Source organism: Cibotium barometz, chromosome 2, assembly GCF_041138505.1.
Source record: "Cibotium barometz isolate CiBa-2024 chromosome 2, ASM4113850v1, whole genome shotgun sequence".
Taxonomy (NCBI): domain Eukaryota; kingdom Viridiplantae; phylum Streptophyta; class Polypodiopsida; order Cyatheales; family Cibotiaceae; genus Cibotium; species Cibotium barometz.
The window spans coordinates 46,562,915-46,587,801 of NC_141047.1; the positions used below are offsets into that span (position 1 = coordinate 46,562,915).

General features: G+C 50.0%; 1 protein-coding gene across 1 annotated transcript in view; it reads left to right on the forward strand.

Annotated features, from left to right (window-relative positions):
• The window catches only part of LOC147641152 (phospholipid:diacylglycerol acyltransferase 1-like), a 74,304-nt gene that overhangs the window by 22,425 nt on the left and 26,992 nt on the right, over window positions 1–24,887 (forward strand). The gene's annotated exons all lie outside the window — the stretch shown is intronic.

The window sequence follows — 24,887 nt, forward strand, 5'->3', positions numbered from 1 at the left end:
GATACTGTACCCGTGGTACCTGCCTGCAGTGTACCTGCAGTGAACCCGACTGTACCTGCCTGCAGTGTACCTTCACAGTACCTGCAAAGTATTAGCCTGCAGTCGCCTTCAGTCCTGTAAAGTACAAGTCGACTGTACCTGCACAGTACAGTCAACAGTACGTGTTCTTTTTGGTGGACTGTACCTGCATTTGTACCACAACCTGCTCAGTCAATCTGTGGTAAGCATTAAATATTTTGTTTTTGGGCAATACTATTTTCTCTGTGAAAAACTACAGGCACAACAGGCAGATTTTTAAATATTCTGTTTTTGGGCAATACTATTTTCTCTGTGAAAAACTACAGGCACAACAGGTAGATTTTCTAGCAAAGAACTATACAGGTTTTTTGCACAGTTTGGGTGCAGTAAATTTGCGCATTTTGGCATTGTGTACGCCATTTGCTGCTCTACTCAGTCATTGGTGCATTGAGCTGCACATTCAGAGGATTGAGAGTGCAGGCATACTTGGGTGAACTGTATTCAGTGGAGTACAGTTGTTTTCAGGGTTCTTGCTATTGGGTTTTTTGATACACAGGTACAACATTGTGCGTAGGCATAATGGCAAATCAACAGCAAAGTGATGTATTCACGTATTTGTCTAAGGAAGACAAATTGGACGGCACGAACTACTCCTTGTGGAGTTTTATGCTGAAAAATGTGCTTGTGGCAAAAGGTCTTTGGGATTTTGTTAGTGGTGATGAACCACGTCCAGGTCCATTGGCTCCAGAGACTCCTCCCCAAGGGGGTGCTCGTGGACGTGGACAACAGGTACAGGCTCCAGGGCAGCCATTGCTTGTTCAAAGAACAAATGCTCAAAAGACATGGGATGCCAGGGATGCACAAGCTTTGTCACTCATTGCATTGTCAGTACAGAGGTCTATTATACCTCATATTCGTTCAACTGGCTCTTCACAGAATGCATGGGTGACTTTGGAGCAGATGTATGCTGCTCGTAATGAGGCTAGGATCTCATTTTTGAAAAGAGAGCTGGAAAATCAGAAAATGAATGAAGGAGATGATATGTCTAGCCACTTAAACAAGCTGCAGGATTTGAGAGAGCAACTCATCAATGTGGATGAGATTATTCCTGAGACACAGCTTGTGTCCACCATCTTGCACTCTTTGCCAAGATCTTACTTGGCTTTTCATACCTCTTTGAACCTCAGCATGAGGAATGCTGTTGAACCCCTCAAGTATCAGGAACTTGTTGCTCTCTTGCTACAAGAAGAGCAAATGAGGAAGAATATGAATATGAACACAAATGCTGAACAAGCATTTACTACAGGTCAAAAGGGGAAAGGAAAAACTCAGCCAAAGAGTTCAAATCAAAATTCAGGTGATGGTGGTTCTTCACAGGATACCAAGAAAGGTGATGGACAGCCCAAGAAGAAGGGCAAATGTCATTACTGCAAGAAGCCAGGTCACTACATCACTGAATGTAGGAAGAGGATTGCCAAAGAGAAGGCAAAGGAAGCTGGGATGTCTGTTAATGATGCTTCTAAAGCTCCTCCAGAGACTGCTTCTTTTGTTGAGGACAGGGATTACTGTTTTTATACATGCAGCTATGATGCCTCTTGGTCTTCACAGGCACTCAGTATGACAGAGCATGCATGTACTTGGTATTTTGATAGTGGTGCCTCAAAGCATATCACATCTCGCAGGGATTTGTTTAGTCATGTTGGCCCTGCCCCTGTTGGCAAAACTGTTCAGTGTGCCAACTATGCTTCATATCCAGTTCGTGGCATTGGGGAGATTCAGCTCACAGCCATTGATGGCTCCATTCTCCGCCTTACAGATGCCTTATATGTACCAGGGATAAAGAAGAATTTGTTGTCCATTTCTTCTTTAGCACAGTGTGGTATGCAAGTCCACTTTGATGATGATAAATGCATGGTCAGAGACAAAGCTAATGCCTTGACCTTGATGCTTACTGGTACATTATGTCATGGACTCTATCAGTTGGATGCATTTCAGCCAGTGGATCAGTCTGCTTATAATGCATTCACTCTTACTCCAGCTATGGTTGATGCGGAGTTATGGCATGCTCGCATGGGGCATGTAAATTTTGGTAGTCTTATGCTTATGCAGCGACATAACATGTTTACAGATCTACCTCTCATGGAGAAGCCTCCAGATCACATTTGTGAAGGATGTATTTTGGGAAAAATGCATCGGTTTTCCTTCCCACGTGATCAGGCTCTACGAGCAACTGCAAAGTTGCAGCTTATACACAGTGATCTTTGTGGTCCCATGCAGACGAAGTCATTAGGAGGTTGCCATCTCTGTTAACCATAGGTGTAGACAGAGTTATCCATAGTTGGAGTTATAGTTCATGGTGCGGCCAACTGTGAACCATACACAACTTTTCCATCTCATGTGACTAGTACACAATATCATAGAAGTCCCATAAGCAGATGTACTGTCAGCGATCAGTACCTTCGGGTGAGGCAAAAGCTGCACCAAGCGACCTGTTGAACCTGAATGAGGCCCCATTGGGAAAGTTGGCGATTGTCCCGGCCAGAGCAACCACGGGCTCACCTTCTTGAGAGTCGACGATATCCTGGCAATGGAACCTTGAAACCGGCCTTCAGTAGACCAAAGGGTGGTGCAAAACAAACTGGCACACAAAACACTTCAACACCTTCGAAGACCTAGAAAAGGAAAACAAACAGGAGGAGCTAGAGTGCTCCTGCAAACAGTACACGAACACTGATTGGCCCCAAAATGCAGTGGTGCCCCTTGTGGTATTTTTTTAATTGATTATAAGAGCTTTGATTACTATAAGGCTGGAAACTTAGCCGTCATAGTAGAACTCCTGAAGCCTGCAAAGACCCTACATCATGGCTTCATGTTCACTCGGCATCCACAAACAATTCCAGCTATTGTTTACATCCCAAAGACTCTTTCACATGAGTCCTGTACACAGAAGCTTTCTTCCTCGGTCAAGGTTGCCACAACCATCCATAGCCTCTCACCCTATGGATACACCCTGACACATCCAATGCTCCTGCATCACAACAAAGACTCCAAACTATTTCCCAAAAGAGAACTCGCATCACAGCACAACATACCATACAATTGACACACTTGTACCATCCCTCTCTGCCGTCCAAGGGTACTATCCATCTCAATCATGGATTCCCTGACCCCTGTCCAATCAGCAAGGCTGTACAAAACATGTGTCCATTCCTGTAACCACGGCCCGCATGTGACCTATCTCTTGGAGAAACCAACAACTTGTTCACATGAATCCAAAGACATGTTCCCTCATGAAACCAAAGACTTGTTTCCACTTGAAACCAAGACCTGTATCCCATACAAAATAGGCCTGTTTCCCTGAAACCAGAGTCCTATTTCTTCTCGCAAACCAATGTCCTGTTTCCATGAGAAACTCACAGATACACCATCCGAGCACAGTGCCTAAACTGTCAGAATGCGCAGTGGAAGACTAACGCACGTAGGAGACGCATCACCATCGAGCTCCACAAACACCCCCAACGGGCATTGCAGCATCCCTCCACCGGGCTCCCATCTCCCGGTGAGCTGCCTCCCAAAACACCGGCCGGAGGAGATGATTATGACAAGGTGCCACTCTAGCCTATATATGGCTCTTCAACTTCTCATGCTTCCACTTATGGGATAATCCAAGGCACCTTCTAGCCATAGATCACACGCTCAAAATCGCCAACCTTCCAACACCCTCCCTCGATTCGAGCTCCGCAAGCCACCGAGGCGTGAGGGGGTCGCCTAGGACCACACATGCCCGGGCTCATGTCAGAATGCGCAGCGGAAGACTAACGCACGTAGGAGACGCATCACCATCGAGCTCCATGAACACCCCCAACGGGCACTGTAGCATCCCTCCACCGGGCTCCCATCTCCCGGTGAGTAGCCTCCCAAAACACCGGCTAGAGGAACTGAATATGACAAGGTGCCACTCGATCCTATATATGGCTCTTCAACTTCCCATGCTTCCACTTATGGGATAATCCAAGGCACCTTCTAGCCGTAGATCACACGCTCGAAATCGCCAACCTTCCAACACACTCCCTCGATTCGAGCTCCGCAAGCCACCGAGGCGCGAGGGGGTCGCCCAGGATCACACACGCCTGAGCCGCCCAGGACCACAGACACCCAGGCTCTGATACCATGTCAGAATGCACAATGGAAGACTAACGCACGTAGGAGACACATCACCATTGAGCTCCACGAACACCCCCAACGGGCACTGCAGCATCCCTCCACCGGGCTCCCACCCCCGGTGAGCTGCCTCCCAAAACACCGGCCGGAGGAGATGATTATGACAAGGTGCCACTCTAGCCTATATATGGCTCTTCAACTTCCCATGCTTCCACTTACGGGATAATCCAAGGCACCTTCTAGCCATAGATCACACGCTCGAAATCGCCAACCTTCCAACAGCAAACATGTGCTTTTTCCATAACCAAGAGAGAGAGAGAAGCCTGTTCAGCCGTGCTGCCAGAGAGAGAGAGAGATAGAACAGTCCCTTGGCTGAGCGCCTGCATGCGATTCCTGCAGCGAGCCTGCCAGCAGCCAAGCAAGAGAGAACAAGCTTGCTGTTCAGCCCGACTCTTGCTCGCGGGGGGAGAGAGAGAGAGAGAGAGAGAGAGAGAGAGAGAGAGAGAGAGAGAGAGAGAGAGAGAGAGAGAGAGAGAGAGATTTTATTAACGTCTTCCAAAAGATCGAACTCGGCCTATGAGACCAATCGGAGTACCTGTATGGGTATCCTTTGTCATCCCAACAAAATGAAAAAGTACTGAATAAAAAAGCTGAATCTGGGTGTGCAGGGGATGGAGCTCTACTACTAGGAGAATGCAAAGCTATATGCATGGAGTATACAATCATAGTATACAACCTAGCTAGCTCCATCCTGTACCATACTGGGGGTATAAAATGGTATACATCAGTGAAGGGGGTGTCCACAGCTCCCTGAAGAACATGCCTGGGTGTGCTCTGAAGCGAGCCAGTCGCTCCGCACCCTCTCTGTGAAACTGAGCTCTGATCTCTGTCATCTCTCTCTTGTATAGGCGTGGTGTCCGAAAGCCAGGTGTCCTCTGTCTCCTGCGGGCTCTAAGTGTCTCTGCTCTCTGGAGAGTAATTCCCTGCCGTGTAGGGGCTGGGAGGGGTATGGATCTCTGAAAAAATGTAGTAATCTGTGTCTGTCGCCCCCCTCTGGAGCTGTCTGAGCCTGTAATAATGTCTCTCTGTGGCGCTGTATGTCTAGAATGTATCTCCCCAGTATGCGCTGGTCTGCTGCCTCAAAGATCTGGCGTAGGGAATGTGGCTCTCTGAATAAAATGGGATATCTCTCTCTGATGGCTGTATATGCTCTGCATCTGCATACATAATGCTCCTCACTCTCCACCTCCTCTCTGCATAATCTGCATACCCTCTCCTCTCGGGGGATCCGTGCTGCTCTGCCAGTCTCAATCTCCAATCGGTGTGATGAAACTCTGAGCTGACCAATAGCCACTCGGGATCCGTGTGGTAAAAAGCCCTCCATGTATCTAGGCCTCTCTATAAATCCATCATCAGTGATACTCATGAAGTGATCTCTGTAGTATAGCATCTTCGGTGGAAGAGGCTGTGTAGGCGATATCCATGTCTCTCGTGTATAGAGCTGCCATAGATCCTGTCTCAATACTCTGTTCCTCTCACTATGAGAGAGACGGATATGTGGTGCATCCCTGTCATACTGGAATGGTGGTAGATGATCCATGTCTAGGCCATGCTGTGAGAACCAATGTGTGACCTGTGCATACCATGATCCTCTGTCTCCTGCCTCAGCCAACTGTCTAGATGCTTGAAAAGCTCTGTATGATAATCTGTCCTGTGGCATCTCTCTGAATCTGTCTAGCAGGCATATAGTCTGGAATATGGCCTCTACCATCATAGGAGGCGCAACAAACTCTGCTCGGATAATGTCATGAGGTACTGACGGTTTGCTGCGTATCATGCGTGCCATCATGAGGGCCTGTGGTCTCTCTATCTGTGTCCACCAATGGGTAGCAAGGCCTGGCGCCCATACTGCTGCTCCATACATCAATGCCGGTGTGACTAATGTGTCAAATAGCCACCCCTTCGTCCGGGGCTCGTGAAAATGCGCCTGGTGGCACTGTCTCTCTAGCATAGCCAATGCTGCATATCCCCGTGTCAATCTAGCTCTGGCTGCTGAACCCATGGTAAAGCGTGTGGCTGCTGCAGAGAAGGTAACCCCTAGGTACACGTATGATGTCACCACCTCCACCTGGCATCCTGCGAGGGTGAATGTCAGCTGACTCCTGCCCTGTCTCGATGTATGAAAGACCATAACCTTGGTTTTCCCAAGGTTCACAGTAAGACCCCTCTGTGTGCAGAAATCATCGAGTGCATGTAGATGCTGCTGTAGACCACCTGGGGACTCAGACACTAATACAATATCATCAGCATAGAGCATAATATGTACTGAGGTACCTGCTAAATCAACTCCATCTCCGCCTCCCCGTGTAATGAAGTCAACCACCTCATCAATGTATAACCCAAATAGCGTGGGGGAAAGTGGGCATCCTTGCTTCACACCAATGGTGCTAGCAATAGTCTCGGACATACCTCCTGGACATCTGACTCGCCCAAAAACCTGCTCATATAATGCATAGATGGCCCATGTCATATCTGCTGGTATGCCAAGAGACTGCAGGCGCTGAAAGAGCCTCTCTCGTGGTACTGTGTCAAATGCCTTGCGGAAATCCACAAAGTAGCAATAGAGCTTTCTCTTCCTCACTCTGGCCTGATCAATCATACATCTCAAAGTGAATACATGGTCAGTGGTTTGGTAGAGAAAGCCCTCCTGAAGCCTGCCTGCCCTGATGAGCGTAAACCTGCTCGCTCAGCATATAAGCTAAGCTCTTGCTCCAGCACTGCACCATAGAGTTTGGCCAGCACGTGGCCAAACCATAACCGTCCTGTAGTTGCTCGGATCGAGCATATCCCCTGTTTTGTGAATCGGCACAATGGTGTGCATCGTCCACTCCGCAGGCAAACCCTCTGCTAGTGCCCTGTTAAACAGGTGTGCAAGAAAAGGAGCTAAAGAATCTACTGCATATATGAGATGCTCACCCTGCAGGCCCATATGGTCGGCGGCCCATCCATGCTGTAGGCGGCGGATAGCTTCCTGTACCATCGAGTGGGTAAAGAAGCTAGCTGTGGTAGGTCGAGGCTCCTGTGGCTGAGGTATAGGTGGCTGCTGTGGGGCATGGTATAGACCCTCTGCATATGTGTGCCATGTCTGTGGGTCTGCAATAGGTGTCGGGGTCCGGGGCTCTCTGAAGTGCCGCCATGAGACAGGGCTATCTCTACTCATGAAGAAATGAAAGATCTCTAGCTCCTGTATCTCTGCGAAGGCCCGCCTTTTGCGGCGAGTAAGTCTCCTCATCTCTCTCCTCGACTCCTGCTGTGTGATGGCTCCCAAGGCTCTCTGTATGCGGAGCCGTGAGTATAGGGCTCTGCACTCGTCATCATACCATCTGTTCTGGGGCATAGTCCCAGGTCTCGCAAGCTCTCCTGAGTGTGCACGATGTGGGAAGCTCTATAATGCAGCCGTGTGTAGGAGTGATGCGAGCTGGGCTGTAATGGTATCCATAGATGCCAGGGGATCCATGAGTAGGAGCCCATCCTCTACTCTGCCAGTGTATATGTCTGCCATGTCATGTGTGAAGTAGATGGTAGTGTGTGGCGTCGGTATGTGGGGGGCTGGTGATACTGGTGATCTGGCTAGTGAAAATGCCAAGTATGTATGATCTGCCCCAATAGGACGAGGTGGAATGGAGAATGAGGTGACAAGCTGTGATGCCTCCAAAGACCCCATAATGTAGTCTACCACCGTGCCTCCGGTCCGTGTATGACCCCCATGTGGGAAGCATGTCAGCCCTCCTGATCCCGGCCACTGTAGCATCCCGTTATAAATAACGAGACGATGCCTAGCTCCCAACTCTAGTAAGTGGTCCCCATAATGTCCTCTGTCTGGTCCAGTGTCCTTTGATGCCCGACTAGCCCCTATCTCCTCTGGATCCACAGGGTGGAGGATCTCCATGTGATCATAGTCATACACCTCACACTGTCTGCTCTGTGTGTGGGCATTGAAGTCGCCCGTAAGAAATACTTCCCCTAGTGTAGAATAATGCATAATCTCCTCTGACAGACAAGTGTATGGCGAGGCTCCTGTCTCCTCCTCCTGTGGCATGTCCTCTGTAATGACATAGGAGGATCCTGACGGAGAAAAGTAACATAGAGCTATGTATATAACCCTGTCCTGTGAGAGCTGTAAGCTGATCCACATGTATCTGGCCTCTGGATCCTGTGCTACCACTCTCAGTCTCCCCTGTAGCTCCCGTCTGAATAGGACTGCTACTCCCCCTGACCCTCTCGAGGTACCCTGGCGTGTGGTCCTCCTGTATGCTGACTCCCACTGGAATCCCTCTACTCGAGGTAGCCCTCTCTGGGCTCTGATGTGTCTTTGTCAGAAGTATGATGTCTCTCCCCACCATAACATGCTCCAGTCGTCCAGGCTGCACCCATAGTGAACCATTACAGTTCCATACTGCTATGTGTACCTCTGTCAGTGGCCCGGTCTGTGTCCCATAGGCCCCAAACCGCTAATCCATGGGCCGGCCATCAATGATGACCCGACCATCTCGATAGAAGGCCTTCTTGCCTTCTCTCCTTGCGTGTAAGACTCAAGAAATGAAATGAAATGAAATGTTATATTAACGTCTTCGAAAGGCCACAGTGACCTATGAGACCAAAGTTACAACCATGTGACATTTGATACACTGTCTGGAAAAGAAAAGAAAGAATTGAAGGTAAGTATCTAGCCCCACAATACATCAGTAGGGGGCAGAGAGAAAAACCTATTCAGCCTTTCGCTTCTTGCAGCCCTACCCGCCAGCCTTTTGCAAAGAGAGGGAGGCACCCCCCCCCCCCCCCCCCAAAAAAAAAAAAAAACGTGGACAGCCCTGCGCCTCCTAAAGTGGAGCTCCTCCCATAATAGCGTAGCCACCCCAAAGGGCTGCGATTCATCCCAAAAAGGTGATTGGTTTTATAAACCTTTAAATCCTTTGTCCCCCCCCTTCCACATGGCGTTATGAAAAAGGTCCTTATAAATGCCTAGAGTCACCTTTGACCCCAAGTATGAACATTTACAAATATCCTGCACACTGACCACCATGTTCCCTTGCACGCTTGCGTAATGTCAAGAGGAAAACACAGGGCCGTAACAGTGGCAATACTCTATGAGGACTCCATGGCTAAGCGGGGTAGTCTCTCTGGACCCATGGCTTTGATGCGTTTGATGTAGGCAAATAGAGCCTCTTCCATCATGGGGGGCTTTGCTATGTCGATCTCATGTGTTACTGATGGTTTGCTGCGAATCATCCTTGAGATCATGAGGATCTGTGGTCTCTCCATGCCACGCCAATCATATGTGGGGAGGTTAGGGTGTTAGAAGTCATCTCCTGTCTATACATATACACCAGGGTCTTTGTTGTGGGTGTGCCCACCCTTATTAGGTGTTTTCTCATTTTTCCCCACTCTGTATTTTTCCCCCATTTTTTCCCTATTTTTCTTGGCTTGGGTGGTTGCCCTGTGGTGGCAGGAGGACCCTGTTGTTGGCCGACTGCATCAGTGTACATACTAGAGCTGGCCGACTGATTTGCATGAGTCGTGGACTTCACAGATGCTAGCCGACACCCCTGCTGCTGGCCGACTATACACATCAGCAAGTCGTGGAGTTTTTTGTCCTGTCAGCTGCCTTTCTACATGCCGACTGCATCATTGGGGAAATATAAAATGGTCCCACAGCCCCTTGCCAATTTTGTATCATTCCAGGATTCTTTTGTGTATATAGAGCAGAGTTACACGCCTCTACCTCTCTATCTCTTGTGCTGTTATTTTCTGCATTGCGTTTTGCTCGTGTTCCCAGATCTGGTCATCGTCTCCGTTGCGCATTCTGACATGGTATCAGAACCTAGGCTCTAGATAGTTCTTGGGATTTGTGTGAGCAAGAGGGGGACTGTCGTGTTGCTGATTGGTGGATTGTTTGGGACTGTTCGGGAAGAGGAGAAGCAAGAGGACGGCGGGCTGATTTGCTGGACAGCCACTTGCAAGTGTTAGTTCTTCTTTGTTCCCAGCCACCCACCCTTTTCAAAGTACATCCATGCAATGGCAGATCTGTTTGAGATGGCCGAGAGGCATGTAAAGATCCCGACACTCCCTACGTTCCCGGTGGACCGTCAGTTGGACGGGAACAACTACGGCATATGGAAGGTTTTGATGAAATCTGTTCTGGAGTCTTACGACCTCGTTGATTTCGTCGTTGTTGGGGTTCCACGGCCGGAAGTAGAGGAAGGGGAGTTACCGTCGATCCGAAAGGACCGGGAGGCACAGGCACAGATGTGGGATCGTGTCAACGCCAGGGTCCGTTCGTTTATCTTTCTCAATTGCACACCGCAGTTAATCAATCATGTAAAGCATATGATGTTGGCCAGAGGTATATGGCAGCATCTGGCCTCTCTTTATGACAGGGTATCGCCCATGAAGAGGATTTCCTTGGAAGTACAGATGCGGGTTATGAGCCTTGCAAAGTCGTCGACGATGCGGGAGCATATTAACAAGTTGCAGGCTCTTCAGCAGGAAGTTCTTCAGGCTGGGAAGGAGATATCGTCAGAAGACATGGCCATAACGTTACTGTCGCACTTGCCCTCTCAGTACTCAGCATTTTACTCGTCTTTGATTACCAGTGGCAGGCTTAGCACCATCATGTGGGAGGAGCTTGTGCCCATGGTCTTGGACCAGGAGGAACGATTCATGAACCCTCCACAGGGCGGAGGTTCGGAGGCCTTAATTGGCCAACGGTCGAAAGGCCGTAGCACAGGCAAAGGGAAGGCTTCATCGGAGAAGTCTTCTGAGAAGAAGTCCGTTACTGACCGCGAGAAACTAAAGGCAGAGAGGACCTGTAATGATTGTGGCGAGAAAGGCCACTATTGGAGACAGTGTCCCAAGCGGAAGACCGAGAAGGGTGAAGATTCCTCAGCAGAAGACTCCGCGGCTTTTGTGCACCTGGAGGTGATGGACACCGATGTTTCATTTTCTTCAGCCAGGGAGGAGGTTAGAGGATTCTCCGCAAAACGGATACTCGGGAGTGGATTCTAGACAGTGGTGCTTCGAGGCACTTGACTCCTTCCCGTTCTGATTTATAGGATCTTTGCAAGTATTCTGGTCACATTCTTACTGGGGATACATCCACTATCCCAGTTGACAGTGAGGGCAGGATGGAGATAGTTCCCGATGGCAGAGGAGGGAAGCATTCCTCCCAGGTGTTGTATGTTCCGTCACTTGGTTTTCATCTGTTGTCAGTGCATCAGGTTTGCAAGACTGGCGTACGGGTGGAGTTTGATGAGCATTTTGTTGCTCTTCGGGACAAAGCAACAGGCCAGGTGGTTTGGGAAGGCGGAGTGGAGAATGGAGTTTACAAGCTTTCAGCACTCTCTCTCCCAGGTCCTCAGGTTTGTGATGAGTGGCAGAGTGGTAATGGCCACTTAAGTGTGGATACGCTGTAGGTGTAGGCTTTCCAGGACCAGATGGTGGATAGCTTGCCAGTAACTGGCAGCAGTTGGCAGGAACTCTCTAGTACTGATGTTGGTAGTTCTTGTGTTTGTCAATCAGAGGAAACTGAACAGGTAACTTATGCTCTGATGTCTCATAGTATTTGGGACAAAGAACCTCCTGTAGATGAGGATGTTCTTTCCATGGGGACCTTTCGGAAAGCCAGGCAGGTGGCAGTTGATTACTTGCAGAAGGAGGTGCATTATCGAGGCTTTGTGGTTCCGGATTCAAAGGGGGTGGTTGACAGGTTTCAGAAGGCCTTGCGTGGTCTTCAGCAGGTTTCCAGGACTTGGTTTTGCACCGTAACAGGTGTTGATCCTTGTGAGCAGTGTGTTGCCTTGTCTTCTGACATGTTTTATTGCATGTGAACAAGTGGAAAGTATGATGTATTCATTTATTTTAATGTTTTTGATTCTAACCTTTGAATTTATAAGGCTTATAGGTTCACACATAATAATATGTGAGTGGACAATATTTTAAAGTGACCAAGGCCCAACTTATTAGGGTGCCCATGCTTGTGTCCAACTTACCCCATTTACGTGCAAGGAAGAAAGAAAATGGGGAAACTTACGTGAAGTGGCTACGTGGAGAAAGAAAAATTGACTAGCTGCCTTCTCCATTTGGGGACAGCCGACTTGCTATGGGGAACCATCTGGGTGTCGATTTGCTACGAAGAGCTTGGTGGGACAACCGACTAGCTTCCTTGCTGTTTCCGAAGACTTGGACCAGCCCATTTGCTCATACAAGAAGAGTCGACTGGTTCTTGGGAATCCTTTGAGACAGCCAACTAGCTTCCTTGCTGTTTTTGAAGACTTGGACCAGCCCACTTGCTCATACAGGAAGAGTCACATTAGTTCTTAGGAACCCTTTGGAACGGACGACTTGCTTCCTTAAGAGTTGAACCAGCCCGTCGAGTGCTACAGGAGAGAGCATCCAGCCCTTGTGGTTATCCGGGAAGGGTGTAGGTGAGAGTTAGTACGGGAATGCCAGTTTGTGCATGGTCTCGGAACACCAGGTGACCACCTAGCTCCACCCAGGTAAGGTGAAGATTGTTCGTGATCAGATTCTTCGTCCACGGATTCTCTACTCGACAAGAACATTTGCCTGGTTTGTGATTTTCATTTTGGATGGATTCTATTATGGCAAAATCTGGCTTGGTGTAAGCCCATGTACTTTGTACTTATAAATAAATCCTAACTGTTAAGTGAACTAAAATTGTGTTTTGGCTTCCGATTACATCCACAAGACCATTGGGGGCAGCTACATTGGTGTCAGAGCCCGGTTGTCTCTCTCTTTCTCAAGAAGGAACACGGTGTTTTGAAATCGGAAGCAATCACATAGACACTTGACCCAATGGAGAGCCAAGGCAATCCTTTGGAAGTGCCAAATTCAAGGGGTTAATCAAGTGTGTTTGTTGCGAGATTTTGATGCATTGTAGGGAAGGCACAAGCCCCTTGAGAGGGTTTATGACAGTGTTTTGTTTGGACAGCCGTCCTGTGGAAAGGAGCCTATGCATGAGGATGAGCCCGATGCATTGAGGGCTGAATTGGAACACATGAAGAAGCTTTTGCAGGCAAAGGAGCAAGAGCTGAAATTTTTGCATGAATATTCTCATGTACAAAGTGTCACTGAAGCAAAGAAAGTTGATGCTATGGTGGATATGACCTTTGAGTCCATGGCTCGCGAAGTGGGCAAGAAGCCAAGAGAGTTGGCACTTTCCCATCTCATCCGAAAGGGTGATCTCAAAGAGGGAGAGGATGGGGAGTTAATGTTCAAGAATCCACCTCGTTTGACGCATGGTGACCTAGCGTCACAACGATTGAGATCTTATGTGCACAGGAAAGAGGTGTCGGTCACTTCTCGCGATGCATCTACTCCGCATGGGACAGGAGGAAACATGTATGTGCATGTTGGAGCCAATGGAAGGCATGATGGCCAAGTGGATTCAAAGTATGTATTTCATGGTGAGAGTGGTTGGCATGCAAGCCGAAAAACTTTGTCCATTGAGTTATCTCGTGGTGAGATATTGCATCATCCAGGGAGGTCACATGCATCTAGACCACAGGCTCATAGAGCACATGCCACCGTGTTTCGTGAAACACTTTTGGTTGCTCATGAAGCCCATACAGAGAGGGCTAAGGAGAAGAGGAAGAGGGAAGAAAATGAGTCACTTGCCAAAAAGCTCAAGGAGTTTAAGGCAGGTGAGAAATCTGTCAAGTTTGATGCCTTTCATGGGGAATATGATGCATCTAAGGTGCTAGCATTTTTGGCACAATTTGACATTGCTTTCAGTGATGAGGACGTCACCGAGAAGTCTAAAGTCCACCATGCAAGCATGTTCTTGAAGGGGACAGCCGCGCATTGGTGTATCACCGAAAAGACTACCAAAGATCCCATTTGCACTTGGAAAGAGTTCAAGGACAGGTTTTGTGCGCAAATGCAGAGCAAACTCTCAAACAGAAGTGGGATAGACTTGAGCATAAAGACCATGAGAGCGTGCAACAATATGTGAACAAGTTTTGGAAGATCTTGCTTGAGGTTACTCCCTTTATGCATCTTTTCAAAGATGAGAAGGAAAGGAAGTTTCGCTCCTCCGGGTTGCAACCAGCCTACGATTCAGGCATTGAATTGCACTTGAAACACACCCTTCAATAGCTCATAGCATCTGCTCTTGATACGGAGCAATTGGTGCTTAAAATTAAGCAAGATAATGGGGGTTCCAAGGGCAAAGCGAGGGTTGTCCCAAACCTGCAAAAAGACGGACAGCCATCTAAAAAGAACTTTCGGGAAGCCCAAAAGTGAGGCAACGCCGATAATACCCCATCTAAGGACAATGGGATAAAGAAGAAGAAGTTTGGCTTGACTCCCGAGCAAAGGGAGCAATATGCGAAAGAGGGGAAATGTTTTTCTTGTGGTGGCAAAGAGCACATGCTTAGGCAATGCCCAAACTGTAAGCAAAAGCAAGAGGACAAACAACCTAAAATCAATGTACATGTCATTTCGGATGTGCAAGGTAACACTGAGCACGATGGCAAAGAGAGGGTGGTATGCAAAGCTTGGGGGTAAATCAAGGATTAGCCCGCCTTGTTTATGTTTGATGATTGTGCAATGGATAACTTCATCTCTACACAGATGGCAGCGGCCTTGGGCATAGAGGTTGGGGACATGAGACCCCAGATTGAGGCAAAGGCCCACCTTTGTTGACAAAGAGGTGCAGGATACTTCTCTTATTGGGAAGTTGCACTTACACATACAGGGTTATCTAGATCATTAGCACTTCTTGATTGCTCCTTGGAATGGATGTGATGTATTGCTTGGTAAGCCATGGCATCATCGGCTTGAGTCCCGCAAAGAGTACAAAACAAATAGGATTACTTTTATGCATAGAGACCGCATGCATGTCATTGATGCTAGCAAAGAGAGGGATTCCATCCCGGTTGTATCACACATCCATATTAATAAGGCAATGAAAAAGAGTCTTTCCGCATACTTGGTTTTTTGTTCGTGAGATAAGGTGGAACAAAGTAATGTGAATGTGGATGTATTGACTCAAGATAGGCTGAATTTTCTCGATGCATATATAGAGATTGTTTCGTTGATGCATTGCCAGGAGAGCAACCTCCTGAGAGGCTCGAGGATCATCGCATAGATCTTGTGCCAGATAGTTCCCCTCCTAACAAACCCGCATATCGTGTGAGTGCCACACAACAAGAGGAAATCATGAAACAGGTTAATGAGCTTTTGGACAAGGGTTTGGTTCAGCCAAGCTCCTTACCCTTTTGCTCTCCCGTGCTTCTTGTGCAAAAGAAAGATGGATCATTTCGTATGTACGGGGATTACCGAGCTTTAAACAAGCTCACCATCAAGAATCGGTTTCCGATTCCGTGCATAGATGACATCTTGGATAAACTTGATGGTTCAGCTTGTTTTAGCCGCATCGATTTGAAGAGTGGTTATCACCAGATTCGTGTGGTACCCGAGGATGTCCATAAGACCGCATTCAGGACAGCTTTTGGATTGTATGAGTTTTTGGTGATGCCTTTTGGCCTTAGCAATGTCCCGGTAACATTTAACCGTATGGTGGACAAGATCTTTCGAGCCCATCGTAAATTCACAGGAGCATTCTTTGATGACATCTTGGTTTTCTCCAAGAATGAGCAAGATCATAGGATTCACTTGGCTACAGTGTTTGAAGAGTTGCGAAAGCATAAACTCTTCATAAATGCCAAGAAGAGTGAGTTCTTTCTCTTAGAGATACACTATTTGGGGCACATTGTATCCAAAGAGGGTGTGAGAATGGATCCTGCTAAGGTTGAAACCATTCGGAATTGGCCAGAGTTACATAATGTGCATGAGGTCTGTAGCTTTCTTGGATTATGCTCATATCACAAAAGGTTCATAAGGCATTTTGCCAAGATTTCCTTCCCATTACATGAGCTTACAAAGAAGAAAGCCACTTTTAAATGGACCCAGGATGAGCAGGATGCCTTCTACCATCTCAAGGATGCTATCATATTTGGGCATGTATTGATCATTCTAGACTTGCAAAAGCCATTCACGGTGGAAGGTGATGCTTGTGGGAATTGCATAGGGGCTGTCCTCAATCAAGAGGGTCATGTAGTGGCCTATGAGAGCCATAGGTTGAATGATGCAAAGATCCATATGGACATTTATGAAAAAGAGCTCTTGGCTGTAATTCATGCCTTGAATATATGGAAGCATTATCTTCTTGGGACTGAATTTATAGTCAAAACCGATCACCAAAGTTTGAGGTACTCAAACAAACCTCTCGGAGAAGCAAATGAGAATGGCAAATTTCCTTTCTATGTTCCATTTTCAGATTTTACACACTCTAGGAAAGAAGAATGTAGTGGGAGATGCCTTGTCTAGGAGGCCATATGTGGCTGCCGTTTCAGTGGCCGCACATGGGGACTTGATTGTCATGTGTGATTTGTACCATTTGGATGCTGATTTTTGCCATATTAAGGGAATGATGCTATTTGGACCATTGTGGACAGGTTTAGCAAGCAAGCTCATTTCTTGCCAGTCAAGAAAACCATTAAAGCCGATCATATAGTGAAGCTTTTTCTTGCTCAGATATTTAAGCATCATGGTGTGCCAAAGTCCATCTTTGGGGACAGAGATCCCAGGACTACACTTTTGGAGGGCTCTATTTGACAACATGGGCGCTAAGCTTGAGTTTTGATCAGCCTATCACCCGCAAATGGATGGTCAAAGTGAGGCTGTAAATTCAGCTGTGTTGGATTTATTGAAGTGTTATGTGGCAGATCAAAAGAGTGCATGGGAGAAGTATCTTCCACTTGTAGAGTTTACCTACAATAACAGGGTGCATACCTCGACAGGAAAGGCCTTGTTTGAGATTATTTATGGTAGAGTGATCTTGCCACCCATCCTTCGTACAAAGGATGAGATTTTTGCACCTGATGAGTATGTGCGTGATTTGGATGTAGCCTTTACTCAGGTGCGGACAGCCATTGCCAGGTCTCAAGACAAGCATAAGAGGGCTGTCGACAAGCATAGAAGGGACATGCAAGTCAAGGAAGGTGATTAGGTATTGCTGAAATTTGAGAAAGCTAGGCTTCGGAAGAGGCTAGGATGAGAGGGATCATACCCTAAGCTTTCTACTCGGTATTATGGACCCTTCAAGGTGATTGAGAAGATCAATGAAGTGGCTTACAAACTTGCTTTACCCAGTCATTGGAAGATTCACAATGCCTCTCACTTTTGTGGAAGTATGTGGGGCCAGAGGAGATTCTCCAGCCAGAGGAGATTGTGTTTCACAAGGAGAGAAGGCTACCAATTGGAAAGCTTTCTAGGAGATACCTTGTGAAGTATAAGAATTATTTACCCATTGATGCAAAGTGGGTAGATAAGGATTACTTTGTTGATTACCTGCACCTTTGGCACGCGTATCATGAGGCTTTTTAGTTGAGGTCAACTGTTTAGAAGACGGGGGGATGTCACCATTTGGTCCATTTCCATTTCTGGTGCAACTTCTATGGGATTGTTACTCCATAGAGCGGCCAGATTTGTGCCATGTTTACATGAGACCAGGCCGATGTCTCATGTGAAAGGGCCAGTTATTTTGTCACATGGACGGGAGCTAGTTTCGTGCCACCTGTGTGTGACGAGGATCTTGTCATATGGATGGGAGCTTGTACCGTGTCACCCGTGTATGGCCAGGACAGTGTCTTGTCCATGGGGCTGTCACTCCATGGAAGGACCCATATTTGTACTACGTCTTGCTTTGCCTTTATTGTGTTGTTCCATTGAATCCTAATTGTTAAGTGAACTAAAATTGTGTTTTGGCTTCCGATTACATCCACAAGACCATTGGGGGCAGTTACACCCAACACTCAAATCATCTGACATCATTCCAGAGGGAGACTTACAGTATGGACCTGCACTGCTTCATGTGCAGGACAATGCACACCTGACCTTGGACGTTTGAAGTGGAACCTTGGCTGACTTGTCCTGGACTGGGCTCACATGGGACCAGTTTCCACTCTAGGTCCTGCACCTGCTTGTTCAGATATGTCCACGTGGCATCCAAGTGTGGGATGCACGTGACACCCAATTGGCGGTAATGGCTAGTGAATAATTTGAGGCTACGCTTATGACTAGGGTTGCCCGGGAAGAGACACATATGGAATAAGTGACTTATGGATGCTTATTGGCATGGATTATTGAGAAAGCCTATCGTTAACTATAATTGTCAATATTGTTGCGGCTGCTCGTAGCTCGCTGAAGCTCCCGCCTCCACCCTGCTCTGCGCACCCGCTTGTTCGCCCCCCCTTCCTCTGTCGCCTGTTCGCCCCTCCACCCCCCGCCTGCCTTCGCCCCCTTCTTCTCGCCGTTGCGCCCCCTCCTGCCTCGCTGCTGCGCCTCCCCCCTCCTCGCCATTTCGTCCCCCCCCTCCTAGCCGCCTCTTCGTCTTTTCGCCCCCCCCCCCCCCTCTTCGCCTGTTCGCCCCCCCCTCCCCTTTGTCGCCTATTCGCCCCCCATCTCTTCGCCTGTTCGCACCCGCCTCCCTTCAGCAGCGCCCCGCCTCCCCTCCCTTTCTCGTTGTTGCCGCCCCCCCCTTAGGGCTTCTCCTTCGTTTTCGCCCCCTCCCTCCTCTTTCGTGCTTTTTTTCACCCCCAGGGGGTTTTGTTTTTCTTCATTTTCATCCGGTCTTCCGCCTCTTTGTGTGCAGCCCGCTTCTTGCAGGTTTTCCGCTTTCGCCTCGCCTTCGCCTAAGCTTCAGACTCTGATGGAGACTCCTCCCGCCTCGCCTCAGAGGGACTCATCCGCAGCCCCCTTGCCCGCCCCCGAGGACATCCCCATCAGGCTTTCTCTTTCGCCGGAAGAGGAAGCGAGCCTCACCGCAGAGGTGGAACGCCTCCAGGCTCATTCCATCATCTGCCGTATAGTCGGCACTCGCCCCAGCAGAGGGGAGATCAGGGATCTTCTTCAGGCTCGCCTTCTTGCAGATGTGGGCAAGATCCTGGATGTACAGCTCCTGGGCCGGGGCCATTATCAGATCGAGTTCGAGGCCGCCCAGAGCGTTGCCAAGGTCCTTGCCATGAGTCCTCTGGACATCAGGGGTGCTCGGGCTTTCTTCAGACCTTGGCAGCATGGATTTGACCCAGCAGCGGCGGAGCAGGGAGAGCGCCTCTTCCATATTACAGTTTGTTTCCCTGGTCTTCGCCGGGAGTATCTTCCGCTCCTCTCCAGGCTCGGAGCATTGGTGGGCTCGGTACTAGAGACGGGCCCCTCAGCAGCTTCAGTGGTGGCCAGAGTAGCTGGGCTACCTTCGGTCAGAGTGTTGGTGTCTGACATCTCCTCCCTTCCTAAGGTCATTCAGCTACCTAGGATAGGGGGGGGGGTGGATAGATCAGAGAGTGGAGTTCTCGGGGCTCCCGAACCAGTGCTTCATTTGCAGGCAGGTCGGTCATCTGGCCAAGGCCTGCCCTCGCAGGAGACCTCAACCCTCACCACAGCAGCAGGCTACTGATGGCCCACCCACAGATTCGGCTCGGCAGGCTGCCTCAGGGACGCCTGCTCAGGCCACAGAGACCTCGGAGTGGCAGCCTAGACAGGGGCGCCGCCGAGGGAGACAGCCACAGCAGCACGCCCAGAGACCGCTGCAGCAGCAGCCACAGTCTCAGCCTCACTGGGTTCCCGTGAGGAACAACTTTGCTCCCCTTCAGGAGGAGACCCCTGCAGCGACCGAGGACCAGGAGATGCCAGCTCCCCCTCCTTCACCCCCCCCACCCCCGTCCCCTCCCACCGCCTCGCTTCCACCTTCGCCTCCTCCCGCCCCCGCTCCGGTTTCGGCAGCGGCTCCCTCCACACCTCCTTCGCCTCCCCCTCCTCCCCCTCCGCCCGCCTCACCTTCCCAGGAGACCCTGGCAGTTCCCTGGCGCTCACCTGCAGTCCGGAGAGCGCTGAGCACTGACCTCGCTCGAGCATCACAGAGGAGACCTATGCCGATTAGGGCCTCACGGATTTCATCTATCCGTAGTCGGCTGAGTTGCCTTGGCATTAGACAGCGCTCGGAGGCCTTTGATTATTCCTTTACACGGCTTTTTGGAGCAGAGGGCCCCCATGAGCCAGCACCCATTCGAGTCCATGTAGTGATACCTCCGGCCCGCGGGGAGGAGGCACTAGACTTAGCGGTGGCCTTCTCGTTCCCTCTATGTGGACCTTGTGATCGGGAGTGGACTCTAGAGCTCGCTCTCAGCACTTTGAAGACTCAGGCAGTTGAGTTTTCTCACCACATGAGCGATCTGGAGGTGACAGATGTGATAGGCCGACTTTGGGAGTTGGCTCATTTTTTCTTGGATCCCGGGAGTGTGGATACCTCAGGGATTCGGCATTTGGTCGTGCGCATAGTGGCAGACTTGGCACGCGACCCTGGATATGTGAGTATACACGAGGTTTCTCTGTCAGAGCAGGAGGTAGTCGCCATGGGCCACAGCCACTGGCGCCTGATCCGGGATTCTTGCATTACACCGGGTGGGCAGATTCGCAGCCGTTCGGATGGGGACTACTCTCCATCCAAGCCGCTTGCGAAGGCCCGCCGCACGGCTGAGACCGCATCCACCTCAGCAGGGCATCCATGAGGATCATCTCATGGAATGTACAGGGCCTTGGCGGAGCACACTTTATACAATATCGAGTTTGCTTGAGGCAGGAGCTTCAGAGATGCCTGGTTGGTGGCAGCATTGACATTTTGATGATGCAGGAGCACCACTTGGGTGAGAGCAGGATCCGGAGATATGGTTCGGTGATGCCTGGTAGATGGGACACTTTTTGGTCTGCAAGGTTTGGTCCTTTGGGTGGACAGGGAGGAGTATGCATGGTTATTGCAGATCTATGGCGGCAGGCCATTGTGGATCGAGGGATCATTGTGCCTGGTAGAGCACAGTATGTCATTCTGAGGATGCATGATGAGCTATTGGGTGTGCTCAACATCTATGCGCCCAATCATGCTAGTGCCAGAGCAGAGTTCTGGACTCAGGTTACAGATGCATTGCCAGAGGCCGCACATTGGTGTGTTGGGGGAGACTTCAACATGCTTGAGGACCCGGCAGATAGGGTGGGAGGCAGTCATGTTACAGTGCACGGCACGGAGCTTGCAGCTTGGGACCGGTTTTGCATGTCACTGAGGATCACTGATGCATGGCAGCATGGGGCTTTCTCCCGGTCTCAGGACAGTCTTAGTTTCTCTCGGTCGGATCGCCGGCAGGGAGGGACTAATCTATCACGGATTGATCGCTTTTATGTGGGCGATTGGTTAGGGGAGCGAGGGGGCTCCGTCGGCATTCTCGCTGGCACCTCATTTTCAGATCATGCGCCAGTTATATTGACATTGGAGGAGGTGATTCATGCTACTCAGACAGGATTTGTCAAGGAGCGCAGTATCCTTGACAACATCTTTACTTTCTGGGAGGCGACGGCCCGAGCTAGATTTCTTGGCGAGGACTTGGTCGTGATGCTTCTCGATTTTGAGAAGGCATACGATAGAGTTGATTGGGGATTCTTAGAGGGCACTATGCTTCGCCTGGGCTTTGAGCCAGGATGGATCAGAGGGGTGGCAGCTTTGTATTCCACAGCTCGCAGCCAGGTGTTGATTGCAGGAGGATGGGGGCCGAGTTTTGAGCTGACCAGATCAGTCCGTCAGGGGTGTCCTCTCGCCCCTTTCCTTTTTCTCTTCTTTGCGGAGGCTATGAGTATGTATTTGACAGCAGAGGAGGTTGGTTTGAGAGGACTTCAGCTCCCAGTCCGGGGGGAGGATTTGCTTGATGCTGAGTTTGCAGACGACACGGGCTTATTTTTGCATGGCCAAGAGGCCAATCTTATTCAGGCTGAGCAGTCGCTCTAGGTTTTTAGTGCAGCTTCGGGAGCATTGATCAATTGGCGCAAGACAGTGGCCTTTTGGATCAGTAGTGCTCCCACTCCGGCATGGAGCCCGGACCCCGGTTTTAGATGGATTCCTCCAGGCACAGCAGTGCGGTATTTGGGATGCCAGATTGGCCTCGATTTGTCACCTGAGCAGCAGATTGCCCCGCTTCTTCTGAGCATTCGGAAGAAGCTATTGTATTGGAGTACAGCTCGACTATCCTTGGCTGGGAGGGTGGTGGTGGCAAATCAGGTGCTGTTAGCGACCATGTGGTACATTACGTCTTGCTGGATTTTCTCGAGCTCTTGCATCAGCCAGGTACAGAGGCTGATCAGGAACTTTCTGTGGTCTGGGCGGGACGGTCAGCCAGCTCGGGCAAAGGTTGCATGGGCAGTTATTTCACTTCCGCTGGCTCAGGGCGGTTTGGGCATTATAGATCCAGTCGATCAGAGTAGAGCCTTATTGGGGAAGCTTATTGTTCGGGGGTTGCTTCCAGGCGCTGAGCCTTGGAAAGAGCTCCTCTTGCAGCGACTGCAGGCTCGGGTGCCCCCTGCAGGGGGTACTTGGGCACCAGAGATTCGCTGGATCTTCATAGAGATGAGGAGGACAGGCCTCAGTAGAGGATGGGAGGACAGATTTGCTTTGAGTATCCTGAGAGCTTGGGAGCTGCTGAGACCGGGGCTCTCTCAGCGGCCTCCTTCTTGTGTTGAGGAGCGGGCCCGGCAGCCGCTCATCTGGAGCCCAGCGGTTCGTACGGAGCAGGGTCATATGCTGGGTTCTCGGCCTCGTCTAGCTTGGGGACCTTTAGCGGCAGGCCCAGCTCGTAGTTTTGGAGATTGGCAGGCTTTCTGCAGTCTACCAGAGGAGATCCAGGTGGAGAGGCTGAGTCACTTCAGAGGGGGGTTGATTATGAGGGATGATATTCAGGAGGCACTTACAGAGGAGTGGTTCACACCTCTCGAGCCAGTGGCCCCACGGTGGATGGGAGCCTTTACGCAGTTGGAGATCCTGATTGCTGTTAGAGCTAGCACTGAGGATGGCAGATGCCTCTACTATGAGATTCAGGATGAGGGCAGACTCCAGAGAGTGGAGGTGGAGTCGCCTTTGGTTGCAGAGTGCACCTTCCAGAGGATTCGGGTAGTGGCTGCTGCTTCTCGGAAGTGGCATATTGACCACGACCCTGCTGATGTGCTCCCGGATTGGCGCATATGGGCATATGCAGCGCGCCCCTTGGCCCGGCTACAGTGGGACCCCGGGGAGTACGAGTGGCATGATCCTTATGCATCCCTTGAGGCCACAGAGATCACCTTTTTCCAGTATACTGTTCGGCTGGGACGGCATATTTTGACGGCGAGGAGGACGGTTTCTCCAGCGGCAGCGGGGCATTGGCGATTGCAGGGACTCTCACAGGAGTTCCTGGAGGATTTCTGGGCTCGGCTCTGGGCTAGTCGGCAGGCCCGCAGGATCTCGGCTTTTCAGTGGTTGGTCGCCCACAGGGGCTCAGCAGTTGGCACTTGGCTTGTTTACAGCGGTCTTCCGGCGGCCTGCGTCCGATGCGGCCACCCTATGGAGACACAGAGACATTGCCTTTGGGACTGCCCTCAGGCACAGCAGATTTGGCTGCGGATACTGCGTATTCTGGCCCCCCTCTCTCCAGAGGGTATGTTTACGTGGGGTGCCGCTGCTTGGTCGACTTCGTCAGGGCCTGCTATGGGCTATGAGATGGAGCAGGGCAGTCAGGCCATCAGATTTATTAGGGGCCAGCCTCGCCTGGTTCCGGCACCGGATTTCTCGTCCGCCAGCTGGACACAGGAGAGGGATTTACGATGGGAGCTCCTTAGCAGCCTCACCATCTGGTTCACCTGGAGGGCCCGGTGCTTTACGGCCTTTGAGGGGAGATTAGAGCCACCAGCAGAGACTGTTCGGGGGATTTGGCAGGAGTTGATCCACACCCTGCGAGGACAGTACGACCGCATCCGGGGAGACTCGGATGAGGCGATCTTACGGCGCCAGGCCTTTCACACCACTTGGCGCTGTGGCCCGTTCTACACCTTACACACGGGATCCCCCCGTTGGCACTACAGGCCACCTGTTTGGCTCTTCCCCCCCCCTATTGTATGATTTAGCCGCTCAGTTTTTTTATATTGATGCTTGTATTTTGCAGCACCTAGGGAGAGTCTCCCGGGCTGCCATGATGTATTCACTGCTCTTCTCTCTCTTAGGAGCAGGAGAGATCTTTTGTAGCCCTTCGGGCGTTTTTATATAACTAATGAAAGGATCTTTTCTCGGAAAAAAAAAAAACTATAATTGTCAATGTGTGTGCCTTCTTGCTTTATTATTATCGCCAAGGCTATATAAGTCAGTTACTGGCTCATAAGTGCACATCCCTTGTGTGATTGTATGTAAAGGACGCTCGAGAGATCAAGGGGCAGTCTCACTTGCAATGTCCACCACTAATGGGGGTGTTTCTCTATGTTGTGGATCTCGAGCTGCCGTGTGGAGGGCTGCTGCAGTGTGAGAGGGGGCATGGATGTCAAGTGCGCTTTAGGTGGTGAGCGCTGTCTAGGGTGTTTTAGGAGGTCAAGGTGGGCAGTGGGTCGGTGTAGTTAGTCCGCTGAGGTAGTCTCGAGAGAGAGAGAGAGTGAGAGAGCTTTTGTATTTTTTGCAAAACGTGGATAATAACAGTAAGCTACGTATGCCTTGTATGAGTTGGATTCCAAGATTGCAGCAGATGTGAGATCTTTACAACCTACCACTTTGTAGAAGCTGAAAAGACTTGCTG